This window comes from Bolinopsis microptera, chromosome 11, assembly GCF_026151205.1.
Source record: "Bolinopsis microptera isolate Bmic1 chromosome 11, MBARI_Bmic_1.0, whole genome shotgun sequence".
In the NCBI taxonomy this organism is placed as follows: Eukaryota; Metazoa; Ctenophora; class Tentaculata; order Lobata; family Bolinopsidae; genus Bolinopsis; species Bolinopsis microptera.
In genome coordinates this window covers 8031919-8050631 of record NC_087082.1, presented here as the reverse complement: position 1 = coordinate 8050631, position 18713 = coordinate 8031919, and the positions used below count along the sequence as shown (strand labels likewise).

Genomic DNA, 18713 nt, shown 5'->3' with positions numbered 1-18713 from the left:
GCATTTGGTAGATATTACTCTTCTCTATTAGAATCAACTATAAAGTCAATTTCGGGAGAATTTTGTGGAGCCTCCTTAATGTAATAAATTTATAATGTTGTAATTATATTAGTTAAAAACTGAGATTAATCTGTCTATTCTCTGATTACTGACTTGAATGGTTCTATTAATCTTCAGCGAGAACGCACCACTAGGAATAGAATTTTGAGCATTACAAATACCGTTCTTTAAATTTCAAAAGCATGTGGACTAAGTCTAAAGTACTGGCACATGGGTGTTGAGAATTATCTACTGAACTAAAGGTAATGATGTCCCGAAAATGATGCAGAGGAATGACTAGGAGAGGCTGAAGGGAGGTAAAGTGACAAGGATATGAATAGGGAGAGCATTTTAATAGTGCTATTAATTATAATAACTGACCAATGACAAGATGTGCTAGATATCACAATAAGACAGCGGAAAACAATGATGCAGTCATCATAACCTTGCCTGTTGGTGCCCCCCCCCCCCCCCCCCCCAACCGTGATATTGGACATATTAGGTGATTTTAGAGGATACTCTAAAAAAAGTGTTTCTGGAGTAAAACACGCAGTTTTGCACTAGTACTGTAGTTAATTTTTTCAAAATTGTCCCACATTCAAACGATGATTGACAAGGTTGTGATCATATCAATTTATAGTTGAATTATGATAAAATATAGAAATAACGAAATCCCCCTTATGAATTCAGAATGGATCGTTTATGGCATCAAGAAAAAACTACTCACAGATCACTCAATAAAAGGACAGAAGAGAAAATATTCAGCTTATAATGAATTGCTGTTGTTTAAAAAGATACTCACTTTTACCACTTTAAAAGGTACTTTTTTTAAACCATTATTTTGCAGTGTAATATTATGTAAAAGAAGAATAGAAAGTTTACAAATATCACAAGGATTCGAATCCAAATAAAATATTATAATTTCCATTTAATAAAACCTGAAGTCCATCAAGAGCAGGACCGAGCTTAAATCTCAAAATGCAGGCACTCAAGGAAATTCCTAATAATGCACTGTTTATGAAGGAGCAAACTGTCTTAAGAGAATATTTTTAGATCTAATCTAAGTTCACACTCAGACCTGAGTTTAGTCATTTTCCGATACGAGATTGGGGACGGGTTCTATAAACAAACAAACAAACAAACAAGTTCCTGACGATTGCAACGACAAAAAATGTTGACAATTCAGGACATCGAGATAATTTGTCATTATAGTTGTTGAGTGCCAACGGATCTACCAAATAGGTTTCTCAGCAGACCAAACAGATAGTTGTTACTGTAGATAGGTTCCAAAAACAAGAGTGCTCCAGCCTCCCTGCTCACCTGGTTAACTGTTAAGGTACCATACGGGAATAACTCTCTCCAAGGATTTAACCACCGGGAAATAGAACAGGTCCTAGCCAACTCCGACGTGATCCAACTGACAACTGCTTTAGTTTAATTGCTATAGTATGAAGCTTGAAGTTGAACTTGCCATTTGAACTTTGTTTCATTTGTTCAATAATTTCCATATATATATGTCTATACGTATAATCAAACATTTATACACAATATTTTTATCAGATTGTAAAGGCACTGCAAATAAACAGAACTAGTTCGGATAAGCATTTTCAGAATGTGGCAGAAGAATCGTAAAACTGGAAGAGTTACAATAACAACAATGTTTTGAGGTTTGATATATACATATTATTACATGCATCCCTCTTTGTCCACTTTTTCAGCATTTAAAAGGCTGGGACAAGTTCCACTACATTTATTTATTTTCTATGTGACTCTGTTTGTAGAATAGCTATTGCTCTTGCTGACTCAGCTATTGATACAGTCAACGGTTAATTAAGTCACATTAAATTTGGTTTACAACAATTTGACAAAATTTAACACGAACTTAAAGTATTTGGTTCTTAAGGTATGAAGCCCTGAGTGAGGCTGTTGATTACATAAGCAACATTACAGGGGGGAGGGCTACGAATTCTCGTATGTTTATTTTTGGAATATTGCCATTTTTGAGTGAAACACGATATAATATAATGACGGGTAGGGTATATAATTATATAATCTCGACTTGGCATTAACCTCTACCTTCTACCTGTCATTAACCTCTACCTGTCATTACCCTAGGTAATACTGGTAAAGGAATGCTAGGTAATACTGGTATAAGGAATGCAAATGCTAAGTAGTACTGGTTTAAGGAATGCTAGGTAATACTGGTAAAGGAATGATAGGTAGTGCTGGTAAAGGAATGATAGGTAGTGCTGGTAAAAGGAATACTAGGTAGTACTGGTAAAGGAATGCTAGGTAATATGGTAAAGGAATACTAGGTAGTACTAGTATAAGGAATGCTAGGTAATACTGGCAAAGGAATGCTAGGTAATACTGGTTTAAGGAATGCTAGGTAATACTGGTAGATGAATGCTAGGTAATACTGGTAAAGGAATGCTAGGTAATACTGGCAAAGGAATGCTAGGTAATACTGGTAAAAGGAATGCTAATTGCTAGGTAATACTGGTAAAGGAATGCTAGGTAATACTGGTATAAGGAATGCTAGGTAATACTGGTAAAAGGAATGATAGGTAATACTGGTATAAGGAATGCTAGGTAATACTGGTAAAAGGAATGCTAGGTAATACTGGTAAAGGAATGCTAGGTAATACTGGTAAAGGAATGCTAGGTTGTACTGGTATAAGGAATGCTAGGTAATACTGGTAAAAGAATGCTAGGTAATACTGGTATAAGGAATGCTAGTTAATACTGGTAAAAGGAATACTAGGTAGTACTGGTAAAAGGAATGATAGGTAGTACTGGTATAAGGAATGCTAGGTAATACTGGTAAAGGAAGACACAAGTTGAAGAAAGTTGTGTGAAAGAATTTCACGTATATAATGTGATAAACGAGGATTCACCACACACAGGAGGGTTTGAGGAACTAGACTCAAGTCCTGTGAATAGTACCATGATATTGCACTTTTCCTGGTGTTGATTGCTTTATTTTCCTACTGTCAACAACTGGTATTATCGATATTACTAATGTAACCCGTGCCTAGCACTGCCTACGGATCGGCCGGGACTTCACTATCGCAGTTGAAATGCAAAAGTATAAACCCGTCTATTATAATCGAAAACACGCATTACATTGTTGTATGAACAGACTGCAATGAGTGCCCCCCCCCCCCCCCCCCCGACTAAACGCTTAATGGCTGCTCTTGCTACACAAAACGGATCCTAGAGTGATACTTTTCCTCTATGCTTCATTATAGGGGAATCGACCTATCTAAACTGATATTTATAGTCCACCTAAGTTCATTCCGAACGCAAGCTAAGAAAAGGGTGAACTGACAGCCGAATAAATATTCACTTTAGAAGGCTCCGAGAAGACTTCAAAACCTCCATTGATCGTTTTTATGTGCACTGTCAATCCATTTTTTTTTCTGTGCACATTAAATAAGGTGAGTGGACGTCAACAACAAAATGTTAATTCGTAAGTTAGTTCGCAATTAAGTTAAACAAAGCAGTTTAATATTCTGACCTATAATTGGTGCGGTGTTGATTACTTTATTTTGATACTGTCAACAACTAGAAATATAAGAAAACAACAATTTCAAGAAAAGCATAATTTTATTTAGTATCAATTAAAGCAAACAAAAATATATTTCATATATATATAACTAGCACGAACTTTAGATCAGATATCCTAGGGGACTTGGAGTAGCAAGAGATTGACTAGAAGGTATATAAGTTTTACAAAAATACGTCAAAAAGAATCCAGGGTGATACAGGATCAAAGAGTGCAGACCGTGAAGTTTACGCACCCACCCTTGAATCCTAAATTCTTGGCTGGTTAGGCATTTATGCGAACTTGGTCTTTTATACTCCAAGTCCCTTTGTTAAAAAGTTATAACATCTATCTCAGGAGTTTACTTCATTCAACAATAATAATATCAATATCAACTTATCACATAAACTAAACTATTGAATAAATAAATATAGGTTCGATCTGATAAAAATTTACTAAGATAAACTAAGATATTTAATGATTAAAAATATTACATCAAGTGGTTAAAAATCGATCTGAAAGCTTTTCAGCTTATAGTTCATTCATGATATTATTAGTAATTGTGTGCCGCTGTAATTTGATCACTACAATTTAAAATTGTTTGGAGTCCATGTATCTTTTAAGTCAGCTGCCTGATTTTGTTCCCAATTTTATTAAGTTAATGGAAGTTTCTAGGCTATTGCTTGAAGTTAAAATTTTTTTATGAACAGCGTTCCAAAGCTTGGCTGCACTAAACAAAAAGGTATTTGATTTATTTAGAAGAGTAACCGTTAGACTCGTTGCACGGTTTGAAATGTTGATGGCCTCATAAAGGGAGTATGGGCAGTGGTACTTGATAATCTTAGAGAATTCTGAAATGCAGTGATATTTATAAAAAATCTATCAAAGTGTTTATGGTCTAATTTTTGCATACCATATGGTCTAGTACGTGCACATGTTGATTGTTTATCTAAATATGAATCGAGATCACCAAAAAGGATCCTTACACAGTGCTTCTGTGTGATAAAACGACTATCATTTGACCGTTCTTTAAGGACAACGCCCCAAACACTAATACCATAACTGAGATGTGATTCAAAGAGAGTATTATATATTTTCAAATATAGTTCTGCAGGTATCTATATCGAGTGCCGAATTCTACAGATGCAGATTGCACCAGTCATGGACCGAAGTTTTTTACGGATGTAGTGCATGTGGGCAGCCCAGTTTAACTTACTATTTATAACAATACCTAGGAATTTGTGTTAATTTTCTTAACATATTAAATTGTCTCCATTGTTAGCTCGTACACAGTTAGCTCATAAAAAGTTGAGATTAAAGTTTGGAGACGTTCAACTTCACTTGACCTAGAGGGGGTTTTTGGAACATATTATACGGGGTCACGGGGTGAAGAGTTGATTATACAGGGGGAGGGGGGGGCAAAAGTGTACATACGTTGGGTCTTATACCGCCGCCGTGTTTCATATTTGAGACTTGTCGCTTTGCAGATGACATACTGTACCTATTCATTCCAGGATTCTGTCGCCAAAATTTCAAAATTCGGTTTTCAGGGGCCACACCCAATCAACATTGAATTGCTTATACCTTAAAGCCAATAAATTTGGTTCACAATAAATTTGGTTCACAATAAATTTGGTTCACAATAAATTTGGTTCACAATAAATTTGGTTCACAATAAATTTGGTTACAAACATTTTGGCTACCATGATTTTAGTCACAAATTTCGCAAATTTTTAGTCTACAACAATTTTAGGACCTTTACCGATTGTTGAAATTCGACATCTAGCGTGAAATGACACTAGATGATGCTAGATGACGCTAGATGACACTAGATACCGCCAGTTAGCGACAATTAGCGACGATGCCGCCAACTGCGTGGCACCTTTTCAAAGTCGCGATCTAGCTCTAGATGACGCTATCTAGCGTCATTTAACGCTAGTTACGCGACACTGTTGCCAGACGACAGCTAGCGCTATTTGCCACAGAATTTGTTGGCCTTTTTTTGGGCGACATCTAGCCCTGTCTAGCACTATATGTTGCGGCGACATTTGACACGGCGATATCTAGCGCTAGATACGGTAGTGGAGAATGTCGGTTTGCGACAGTTCATGCTAGATGTCGCCGCGACATCTGACAATAATTTGTCACTCATGGCTGTCGTAATATAACGTTTAACAGGTGAAACTCGTAAAATATTTGTCCAAATATTATTACAAGACTATTGAAGAGTCCAAATTATTACTCCGCTTGCTAGTCTATTGTTCACTTCACTCAGGAAGCTGCGTGTCTTGGTAGGTTATTAATCTACAATATAACGCCCCCTCAAGCACTGAACCATTTAATTGTGTGAATAGTTAGTGTTGATTTAGTATTCATTTTTGAGCCAGTGGCATTTTTGATTGAACGTCTTGTTTCGATTTTGTTTTATCGATTCAACTTCAAGTTGGGCGTTGTAAACGAAGTACGAACTACAAACTAGGGTGTTTCGTTTCACTCTATAATCGTAATTAATTACTTTTTTATTGAATCTTTGTAGTACTACTACTATTTTGTAGTAGTACCAGTATTATAGTGTAATTCATATATTTCATACTTCATTTCGTGTAGACATATTTCGAAGACATAATTAGTTCGAATAATACGTGGATCGAAGTTTTTGGCTCGTTTACAACGCCCAAATTAAATCGATGAAATAAAATCATGAAAACAAGTTCAATCAAAAAACGCATGCAATGTCGCAGGCTCGAAAATCAAATTACCTGGCACGCCAGTGCAGTACGCCAGTCACGCTCGGCACAATTAAACAAATTTATATAGCGTCATTACATCCAGCGCTATCTAGCGCTAGATTGCGACATTGAAAAGGTGCCACGCAACTGGTGGCATTGTCGCTAATTGTCGCTATCTGGCGGTATCTAGCATCATCTAGCGTCATCTAGCATCATCTAGCGTCATTAGTCACATTTTTCGACTTTTCGAGACCATTTTCCATTCCATTTACTTGGTTTTTTCATTACATATAGCAGCGGTTTTAAATGCTAAATTCTAGAAGAAGTCGTTTCACATAATTACTTCAATGAGTTAAACTACTGTAAGCAGTGGACACTTGCTTTTGAGTTCGTAGTTATTTGTATTTAATTAAGTTTACAGACCAATGAAAACAAGATAACTAATAGGAAACAACTCGGATAATAACAAAGGATTACAAATCGACTATACTGGAATACACCTCTAAATTACGCTACCCGGCCCTTAAATAACTTCTACAGCCCTTGCAGCACAACGCCTAGTATCTTAGTATATCTGACCGCTCTTCCAGAGCCCTGCTGTGGTTACAAGACCACCCCATCGTCTGGCTCTATCACGCCCTATTCTGCCTACTTCCCCCTCACGGTCAACCCCTGTTGACCGTGCCTAACGGGATTCCGCCCTTAATCTACTCTTACAAGACCTCTACAGCACTCGAAGCTCAACGCCTGGTATATTAGCCCGCTCGTCCAGAGCCCAGTTGTGGTTACACTACCACCCCCTCGTCTACATCTAAGCCAGGCAGGTACCGGAGCACAGCTCCACTATCTATACTGGACCGTGACAACCTTCTCTCCAGGACCCTACCGTAACGGTTCCTGGATCCAAGGTGTCCGGCATCAATGACCCCCCTCAGAAAGGGGCAAACTTGCTATCTTTGCTTCTCCAAGCTTTTTACTATTTATAGTGCTCAGTGCGTGCTTTTTCCCCCTATCTCCTCACGTGCGCCCTTCCCACCTTGAGCAGCTGGTCTTATCTTCCAACAAAAGATTCATTGTTCCAAGTCACGGTGTCCCGACGAAGTTTGGTTTTAATTAAATGAATGAATCAGATGAAGCTACAATTCTAAGGATTCCAAGGTCGTCATAAATCACGCCTAATATCCTATTGTCCTCCCGGTCCCTGACTTCATTTATCAATTAGGCTACTTGCTAACTTTATTATCCTCCCTATCTAACTCTCTGACCACAAATTCATACTATAATATAAAATTCTCCGAATAAAAGTTCATACTACAATATATTAACGTAACTCTACAAATCACTGCTTACACAACTCTTTCAAAATAAATATTTTTTAGAACCCTATTATACCTTGCCTTAAACTTTAACATAACACTCAGAATCACGGCTCGTTACATTAAACTACGCTAGCCCGGATCATTCCGTTTATCATATTTTAATGCCGTGTCCCCAACCCTACTAAATATTAAACATTTTTGAAGTCCATCCTGATTTAAATTAAATCAATTCTCCCTCTACAAATTGTCCCTCTATCCTCTATAAAATGTCCCGCTCACTTGACTTTCTCCTCTCCTGTCGGATGTGCACGTAGATGTCATTAGAGTATCTTTAGTTACCTCTTCTTCTCCTCCTCCTTTACGTTTAGCTCTGATTTTACGGAGTGTTTCCGTTAACTCCCGCCGAGTCCTCCTTCGCCCTTCCCCGTCTCCAGCTCCCCTCCTCCAATCTGATGAAGTGACCTGCTCCCCAGCTCCTCGTGATTGACATCCGCTTCAGGTATGTTTCGTATCTTTTTACCGCCCTTCAATCCGTCTTAATTATGTCTGACTCTGTACATCATGACGAAATCAGTTCTTCTGACGATCCTCCTTCTGTCACTTTTGAGGAGTACTTTGCGTCGGGTACTTCTCCCACTCCACTTGTGGCCTCCGACTCCAAGTCTTCCTATCCAAAATGATATGGTGAGCAGCTCCTCTCCGGATGATTAGATTCGCTCCCTATCTTCATTTCAAGGTATGTATTGATCAGCTTTTCTCCAGCGCCCCTGGGGGATGATAATCCCCCATAGTTAATCAATCCAGTCTAAGTTTACTTTATAAATTCATTACTCTTCTACATCTATCAAATTTTTTCGTTTTTAGGTTGGAAGAATAGCGTAAAACCTTTTGGATCAACTGCTCCTACTAGAATGTATTTACAACCTGGTAAGTCTCCAAGTCTCCGGGTCTCCTCCCAACATCGTTCCATTGTTTCTTTTACTGTGTATCTCTCTTGTTTCACTGGTGTTCCTCTCAATTATCAACCTCTCTGCGTCTCTCTCTTCTTCTCACACCATGTCTCCGTCTTCCACTCGTTTTCCAACATTTTGTACAGTCCCCTGTATTATCGTACTGTCCTTCCCTCCAGCTTTCCATATCTGTGTCTTCTTCTAATGTTTCACGTGTCTCCTTCTAATGTGTCACGTGTCTCTTCCCAATGTCTCCATGTGTCTTCTTCCAATGTCTACATGTGTCTTTTTCCAATGTGTTCACATGTCTCCTTCACAGGTCTCCACGTGTCTCCTCCCAATGTTTTCATATGTCTCTTCCCAATGCCATGTGTCTTCTTCCTATTTCTCCATGTGTCTTTTTCCAATGAGTTCACGTGTCTCCTTCCAATGTCTCCATGTGTCTTTTTCCAATGTCTCCATGTGTCTTCTTCCAATGTTTTCATATGTCTCTTCCCAATGCCATGTGCCTTCTTCCAATGTCTCCATGTGTCTTATTCCAATGTGCTCACGTGTCTTCTCACAGGTCTCCGTGTGTCTTCTTCGTGACCTCCCATTCATCTGTCATCCAATCAGTCTCCGATCTATGTTTCTATGTGACTTCCAATCCATGTGTCCTCCAATCTGTCCCCGATCCATGCTTCTATGTGACCTCCAATTCATCTGTCATCCAATCAGTCTCCGATCCATGTTTCTATGTGACCTCCAATTCATGTGTCCTCCAATCTGTCTCCGATCCATGCTTATATGTGACCTCCAAATTCCAATTCATCTGTCATCCAATCTGTCTTCGATCCATACTTCCATGCGACCTCCAATCCATGTGTTCTCCAATCTGTCTCCGATCCATGCTTCCATGCGACTTCCAATCCATCTGTCATCCAATCTGTCTTCGATCCATACTTCCATGCGACCTCTAATCCATGTGTCCTCCAATCTGTCTCCAATCCATGCTTCCATACGACCTCCAATCCATGTGTCCTCCAATCTATCTTCGATCCATGCTTCCATGCGGCCTTCAATCCATGTGTCCTCCATCAAGTTTTACCTTAGTTTTACCTTTATTTAGTAGGACCTCTATTTCGATTTTACCCTATCTTATCTACCTTTTCTGCAAATCATCGCTACTTTATCTACTACAAGAACGGAATACATAATAAAACTCGCCGATGTCAACTGAACGTTCAACAATAGCCATTCCGAGATATTCTGTTTCTCATCTTAACCCCCAGGTGTTCTAATTAAAGTATTACATTAGACACACCGTTTAGAGTGATTTTAAAATGGCACCCCGTATTCGATTGTTTCCAACGTATTCTGCACTACCTTAGTTCTTGTCCGTTCAAGATGGCAGGGCTTACTCTCATGCTGTATATATGTTACCCTTACACTTACTTATATACAAACAACTTTATTTTCCGTATCTAATCTTAGGACTACTTGGGCCTGCTTTGAGTCGCTTACGGTTAACGGCTGTGGACCATGTCCACGGCACTATTCTTTTGCTTCCTGCTCTACCTGCACCTCCTCCATATGCAACAGGTAAATGACCTTATGTTAATGTCTGATTTAACCTTTAATTTACAGCTAAATCTGTCTCTATTTCTAGAACACACATCCCTGATACTTCTTACCTCTGATTCCTCCTGTTAACATTAACCCTCTTCAGACCACTGAATCTGGACCCGGCCCTTACTACTCCTCCTGTCACCACGTCGCCCCTGCTGCTATCTACCCCTCCTAAGTTCCCTCTGGAACTCGTTATTTACCGTGGTGTTTTTTCGGTAGTCTGCACGGTTATCGTTACCTTTCTATTTTACAAATTAAGGGAATATTTTATGCAGCAGTTTTTTATGTTTTGGTCTAAACTATTTGGCCCCAGGCATTAACTTAATTTTAACCTTTTTGTGTTATGTGCCCATAAACAATACCTTTTTAATACTATACAATTTATACTTTTACCTTTTTAATGTGCATGCCTTACCTTTTCTAATTACCTGTTACCTCCAAATAGCGTTTTCCTGTTGACGTTTGCCCTCCTTTTGTTATTCCGGATCTCCCAGGCTCTTTCCCCGACTCGCATCCACTCCAGTTTCCTCCACACGGACAGGTTTTGCTCCCGGAAATTTCACCGTATATATCGCTCTTCTTTTATTCACCTGCTGACCCTCATTTTCACTATTTTTGGTCCCCTCTTTTCCCATTTCCGACTCGGTACTTGTTTCCTTTGCATTTTTCATTATTTGTTTTATCCCTCGGACCAATTGCATGTCCAGTTGTTCACCCCTCTTTAGACCCATCCTTCTGATATATTCCCCGTCTTTTGCTTGTCTTGCCATTCTTTCAAACTCTGTCTCTTCCCTCTCCGTACTTTTAGCTTCCTCCCTGGTTTGGTCCTCATCTTTTATAATTTCATCGCCGATTTCTCGGGCCAATCTATCATAAAGTGTCTTATTCCTTTCTGCCAGCGGATAACTTTCCAACGTCTTGTCGAATCTCCAGCTGAGTGTATTCCGTAGTTTATTCTCTTTCATCCTATATCTTACTCCTTCCTCAGTCCTTGATCTGTTTTCTTCCTGGATTCTCATTACCCTTTCTAGTTCGGAGGTTATGCTTGGCAACCATCCCCTAACTTCCTCACCATATCTGTTAAAGCCTTCCAATAATTCCCCTTCATCCTCTAATGCAGTACATTTGTCTTTTATCTCCAGCCTTTCCTCCGTATCTTCATCAGTATTCCTTCTTGTTCGTTTCCGGGAAGATGTTATTTCTTCATATTGGGGACGCCTTTCCAGGGAGTCTTTACACTTCTTACAGCTCGCCACTCTTTCTCTACATCCCTCCGGAAGCGCTTTCCACACACACTCATATCCTATTATCATCAATCCCATAATTATAACCATTGGCACAATGTACCAGGTCCATCTCCGGTTTTGTTCAGTGCTCTCGTTCATTTTCTCCAACTCCTTACTCTGATCTTCAATGATTTTTGTCAAGCGCGTGATGTTCTGCTTTGTTAACTTCCTTGTATCATTTCTTATCTCCTCCAGCCATTGTGTGGGATTGGACAGCTTTACCACCTTGTCCAACGTTGCTGATCGTATTCCTCTTATCTTGACTTTCCCCACCAACACGTCTCCATATCTACTGTAATTAAAAAAGGTTACTGAGTTCGCCCTCGGCTGCTCTGGATCGAAAGTATTCGGGTCCCCTAACACCGCTGCTCTGATTGGTTCCTGACTTCTCACTAAGACTCCCCCCATACTTTGCTTAATGTTGGTGCTACACTTCTCTAATGTCCCCACACAGCTCCCCTTATCCGAGATACAAGGCATTTCCGTGAACGTACTGTTGATACTTGACGTACACAGCCTAATGTTCGAAATCATTGAACACATAGGTGACTCCAACACATAGAATTTCCCCTCACTCTTGTACACATTTCTTGGTAAATTATACTTCACACACGCTTCTCCATGCCTCACCCCTGTCTGTTGAACCTCAAACACAACCTTTAGTTCTTCTCTCTTTATTATGGGCAATTTTAAAACTACATGGATCACAAATCTATCCTCTCTTATCGATTTCTCCACTATGGACATGGTCCCCAGCCTATACGCCAGTGTCGGGTTTTCTTCATATATTGTCCCCTTCAACAACTCTGTCTCTTTTATTACGGTCCTCATGTTTTCCTTAGTGAAGATCACGGTAGAAATCGACCCTACCATTGCCCCTCCTAAAACGTCCTTGTATAGCTGGTACAAGAAATCCTTCCACTCCATCAATCTCCTCATATTCAAAATATGGAACCCCAAACTACTTACCCCACAATGTAATCGTCTTATCTCCTTCTGAGTCTCTCTCTCTAGGCCCTTGTAGATCTTCAACACCTCCTTATTAAATTCTATTTGATCCTTATCAAACTTCACTTGTCTTTCCCTGAAATCATTATATTCAGCTCTCAACTTATCTACATGATCCCCAAGTTTGTTCATCTCAAAAAATGAAAATCCTGTTGCCAAGAATCCAATAGATGCCCCCGCCAAAGTGCCTATTATGGACCGCTTCCTCCTCATCGTTCCTTCTGAATTTTTGATCAACTGATTGATTGATTCCCAATGCTCTCGCACAAATCTCTCATTATCTTGGGTCATCAAGTAATTCATGCTGTCCTCTTTCAACAGTTCCTCACACACTTTCGTCCTATTGTTCTTCACCACACACGCTAAGTCCACCTCTGCACTTCCTACTTGATCCTTCAGTTCATAATGTGTTAGCGCTCGACTTCTTAACCAACACAAGCTGCCCTCTTTTACTCCAAAAGCCTTACACTTGTTCGATCTTAGACATTCCAGCAGACACCAACTTTCCAAGGCTCTGCCTCCCGATACTCCCTCTTCTCTTGGCTCATATTCAATTCCCTGTATGACCGTATCTGCTACCTTATCTAATCCCGTCTTACCAGCTCCTACTTTGCATCCCGCAGCCATTAGATACTTATCTAAAGTAACGGACCCTTGTCCACACCCTAAATTGCATAAATTCACGTCTGCTAATGGGTTCGGTACTCGAATAAAACTCGATATGTACGCTGACCTCTGATCTGCTAGTAATAGTCCCTTCGAAATCAGTATGGTTCCTAGTTCCTCATTCACATAAATCTCCTCATTCGCTCCTACCACTCTGGCTAACATTATCACAAAATACCACTTAATCATCCTGATAAAAGTCGTTATTATGTTTAACCATTTTACATTCGTTATTCATTCACAGCAATTCATTTATTGAAAATTCAAATATCAACTTGTCACTTTTCCCTTTCCCTCTTTAATTCTTATAGTATGCGCATACTAATTTACCTTCTTCACATTACTTCCTCCCTGTGTATCTTATCTTTCTCTCCTCTCTTTCTCTCTCTCTCTCTCTCTCTCTCTCTCTCTCTCTCTCTCTCTCTCTCTCTCTCTCTCTCTCTTTCTCTCTCTCTCTCTGCTCTTGCACTAGTGCCTTATTTCAATTGTTCTCCTTCAAATCACACTTCTCTCTCTCTCACCCTCTCCTTATTTCTCACGCTAGCGTAACTCGGGGCCCCTCCTCGTCTTACTCTCCTCCTCCTCAAACAACTACAAGAGCTCTTAAAAACCTTCCATAATAATATCACTATTGCCACTCTCTCGATCCACATTATTACCGCATTAATCATTGTTGATATCTTCCCATTGAATATTCCCAGGAACTCCCAAAGTGAACTAACCTCCCCACCTTCTGATCCCTCTATTTTGCTGTCATGATTTAACGAATTTTCCTCCATTACTAGCCTGTCAATCTCAGTATCTCTTAAGTCTTCCGCATTATACACCCAATCTGCTTGCATAAAATCTATCACCCCTACTCCTTCTTCCATTTGACTAGTCAGGTCTATCACGTTACTTACATTAACCTTATGTGTATCCTCAGATTGTGCTGAGTGCCATTCTAACTTTCCTTTTACTTCCGTTATTATTGGCTGCTTTTTGTGACAGTTTACCTCTATTCCCCTGAATTCAACTTTATTATGCCTTGGTAAAAGGAATCCCTTATGTTCCGTTTCCGATCCATTAACCTCGAATTTTACTGGTAAACCGTCATAGCATTTCCCTCCCGTCTGTTTGATCCATTTTAACTTAGTTACCTCTACGCATGGGTAAGCTACCACATAGTCCCCTGCTCTCCGTCCTACCAATAAATTATTGCCCGTCTTTTCTCTAATATACGTCGTAGGATCTATCATAGCCGTAATTTTTTCAATCATTCTTAACCTATTCCAGACTTTGCATAAATATATTGCCTGTGCTTTAGGTGATTTGATCAGTTCCACCAGGTATTCAAATCTGCTATTTAATTCATCTCTTAGTGCGTTTATTGATTCTTCATCTGAATTCACTGCCTTAACTACGTGATCCTTCCTACTTTCCTTAGTGACCCTAAATTCTCGATCTACCCATTTTGTGACATTCACTCCTCCCTTCACCTCAATTACCAACCCCAACTCCTCGAATAATAAATGCCCATTAATTTGAACTGCATCATAACTTCCCACTTCCTCGAAACTTTCTCTCACTTCCGGTCTCACTTCCCATCTTAAGTACATTTCATTCCCAGTCTTGCAATACCCCTGATTATATTTACACCCTCTAAAACTTGTTAAATCTGTTCTCGCTTCATGGCCGTGCTTCACATACACTGACCCTTTAACATGTTTACCACTACCTTCCACCGTGGTTATCTTTTCCATCCATCCCCATTTACAATTGTAAAATCTCTTACCCTCATTTTTGACCACTTCTCCTTTATCATCAATGCATCCTTGTAGACTTATCACCTTATCAGCTGTCTCCTTTGTCAATCTCGCATAACTCATCGTTTTTTCGTTCGTTTTTACTCCAAAAAAGCTTTCTTCTGTGACACACTTTCGTTCTACCACCACCAAACCCTCTGCTTTGTTCTCATATTCTCGGATGTTCTTCTTTTCCAACCTGACTCTCCACTCTTCATACTCACTTCCCGTAATAACTAAGCAATAACTACACCTGAAATGACTTGAACGGTCAATTTAAACGCTACTTTAATCTAAATTATATATATTAATCAAATACCCTGTCCACCTTTCCCCTTTCTTCCTTTTCAAAAATGAAACTTACCCCTCTTCCCTTCAAAAATATTAAACCCTGTCAACCTCGTCCCTCTCCCTCTTTGAAAACCTCCTCGGCCGCCCTGTCTTTGTGGGCAATCTCTTCCAATATGTCCCGGTCTCTCACACGCATAACAAAGAATGGGCTTTCTACCTTCCCTAGCCATATGTCCATGCTGTCCACAGGTGTAACACGCGCCTACTTCCCCTCTCATCCTGCTTTCATCCATCAGACGGTTCACGACCCCCTCATCTACTTCTACATTCTCCCCAATTTGGAACAACAGCTCCTCATCATTCCTTACTGGTTTAGGATTACGACTTGCTAGAATCCCGTCCAATTTAACCGCCCTCTTTAACGCTGCCTCAAAATCCTGCACTTCAGACTTAATTAATTCTATCCCGATTTCATCCTTCAATACTCCTGCGGTAAATACATCCAGCCTGATGGTCTTCTTAATTGCCTCTTCCTCCGGTGCATAGGCAGCCTCTACCATCTCAGTGACCCTAGCTGCAAAGTCCGAAATGGTTTCCTCCTCCTTTTGCTTCATCTCATAAAGTCTCCTCCTGCACTCCGCCTTCGAATGAACCTCGCTCAGCACCTCGGTTATCCTCTCAAAACTCGCTTCAACATCCCTCTTTTCTTCTTGGGACAACCTTAGAGTCTCCACTCTCCTTTGGGCCTTTGGATCCAAGTAAGTCATGATTATATCTACCAAGTCCTCCTCCTTAATGTTGGCCGCATGAGCAAATATTCTAAACCCGCTCAGGAAGGTTCTAAAACTGTCTCTCCCCAGCTCAAACATTCGTGGTTTCATCAAGGGGTAATTCTTACCCGCCGCTGCTCTATTCTCTTCTCTTACTCTCATCTTTCTCTCATTCTCTTCCATGGCTTCTAATTTACCTTCTGTAAATCCATCCCTCCTTAGCTGTGCCCCGTGCTGTCTCAACTCCTCATATTGCGTCCGTAACTCCGCGTTCGCTGCTTCAGTCTCCACGCATTCTGTCCTTAGTTCCTCGCGTTCTTTCCTTATTTTCTCATTTACCTTCTTTACTTCTTCTAATTCCTCTCTTAATTCTGTTTCCATGTCCTTGCTTATTGCAGAATCTTTTTAGATCACGACCTCTTTAATAAGGATACCCTCTCCCCCCTATTCCCCATAATTAAAATACAAATACACTAACTTATAATAAAATAAGATCCTACCGTTCGCGCCATTGTAAGCAGTGGACACTTGCTTTTGAGTTCGTAGTTATTTGTATTTAATTAAGTTTACAGACCAATGAAAACAAGATAACTAATAGGAAACAACTCGGATAATAACAAAGGATTACAAATCGACTATACTGGAATACACCTCTAAATTACGCTACCCGGCCCTTAAATAACTTCTACAGCCCTTGCAGCACAACGCCTAGTATCTTAGTATATCTGACCGCTCTTCCAGAGCCCTGCTGTGGTTACAAGACCACCCCATCGTCTGGCTCTATCACGCCCTATTCTGCCTACTTCCCCCTCACGGTCAACCCCTGTTGACCGTGCCTAACGGGATTCCGCCCTTAATCTACTCTTACAAGACCTCTACAGCACTCGAAGCTCAACGCCTGGTATATTAGCCCGCTCGTCCAGAGCCCAGTTGTGGTTACACTACCACCCCCTCGTCTACATCTAAGCCAGGCAGGTACCGGAGCACAGCTCCACTATCTATACTGGACCGTGACAACCTTCTCTCCAGGACCCTACCGTAACGGTTCCTGGATCCAAGGTGTCCGGCATCAATGACCCCCCTCAGAAAGGGGCAAACTTGCTATCTTTGCTTCTCCAAGCTTTTTACTATTTATAGTGCTCAGTGCGTGCTTTTTCCCCCTATCTCCTCACGTGCGCCCTTCCCACCTTGAGCAGCTGGTCTTATCTTCCAACAAAAGATTCATTGTTCCAAGTCACGGTGTCCCGACGAAGTTTGGTTTTAATTAAATGAATGAATCAGATGAAGCTACAATTCTAAGGATTCCAAGGTCGTCATAAATCACGCCTAATATCCTATTGTCCTCCCGGTCCCTGACTTCATTTATCAATTAGGCTACTTGCTAACTTTATTATCCTCCCTATCTAACTCTCTGACCACAAATTCATACTATAATATAAAATTCTCCGAATAAAAGTTCATACTACAATATATTAACGTAACTCTACAAATCACTGCTTACACTACCTTACAAGACTTTTTTGTGGCGGACCAATTTGCGACGACCGAAATTTTGGCGGTCCGAAAATATGGCGAAATTGAACAAAAACCGTCACATTTCGGACGTCACAGAAAATAAGAGTATTTTTCATCATTTTTTGTGACAGTAAGCAGTAAGGAAATTTCTGAAATTCGGTAAAATCATGTTCAAACTTAGTCTGTATTAAGACTGTATGACTTTCATGTTAGCACATACATGTATTTTAATGCAAATTTAAACTGTATTGCTTGACATTCAATTCGTCATTGGTGTGGTGATAATTTGTCCCAAGATGCCAGAATTTATTTATTTATTTTACTTGATATTACTTTTTAGAAACAAAATAAAGCAGTGAAGGCACAGTCATTGAAATAAGCTAAAAGATAATGCGACGGATTCTATTACGACGACCGAAATTTTGGCGGTCCGAAAATATGGCGAAATTTTCGGAAAACCGCCACATTTCGTACGTTATAAATATTAAATATGTCTTGTAAGGTAGATGCAGATACTGCCTGACGGGAAAAGGAAGTAAGAGAATGAGAAAGCATAAAAGCAGTGAATTACACGCGTAATAGTCGGCTGTAAGGGCGGCCGCTCTAGAGTCCTACCCTGGCGATTTGACACCGCTCTACAATCCTACTTCCGACCTTCATCGACTCAGTGATGCACGCCGCCACCGGACGCCGCCGCGCCGGCACATTTTCACACGCCGCCACGCCGATACCTCTCAAGTCGGCGTGGCGTGAAAGGAAATAGAAAGAGTATGGTGCCAGTCGGGGTTGATTTTGAACTTTAGGAGATCCAAATTGTCCAACGACAATGTTAAGAATTTGATTTTTCTTAAATATAATTGTAAAAATCACCAAGTATAATTGTAAAAACCACACTTATTACATCATTATTTCATGCACGCACGTACGCCACAATTTTTGTGGGCCTGGAAATTCAAACCTAAATTTTGACAAAATTATGTTCCACGCCGCCGAACGCCGCCACGCCGGGCCATTTTGGGCACGCCGCCGCCGGTTGGCGAAAAATGAACCGGCGTGCATCACTGCATCGACTTACAGTCCTACGCTCAACAGTCCACCGCTCAATAGTCCTGCTCCCGTATAAAGTAGTCAGCTGAAAAAGTAAATTAATGCGCCCAGAAAAAAAACATGGATTGACAGTGCGTATAAAAACGATCAATGG

General features: G+C 40.2%; 1 protein-coding gene across 1 annotated transcript in view; it reads left to right on the top strand.

Moving 5' to 3' along the window:
* Positions 1 to 723: 723 nt before the first annotated feature.
* Positions 724 to 18713, top strand: part of LOC134823097 (acid-sensing ion channel 5-like) — a 40212-nt gene continuing 22222 nt past the window's right edge. Inside the window, exons 1-2 of the mRNA XM_063834445.1 lie at positions 724 to 858; positions 1600 to 1706. The gene's annotated coding sequence lies outside the window, so the exon portion shown is untranslated. The remainder of the gene's footprint in view (positions 859 to 1599; positions 1707 to 18713) is intronic.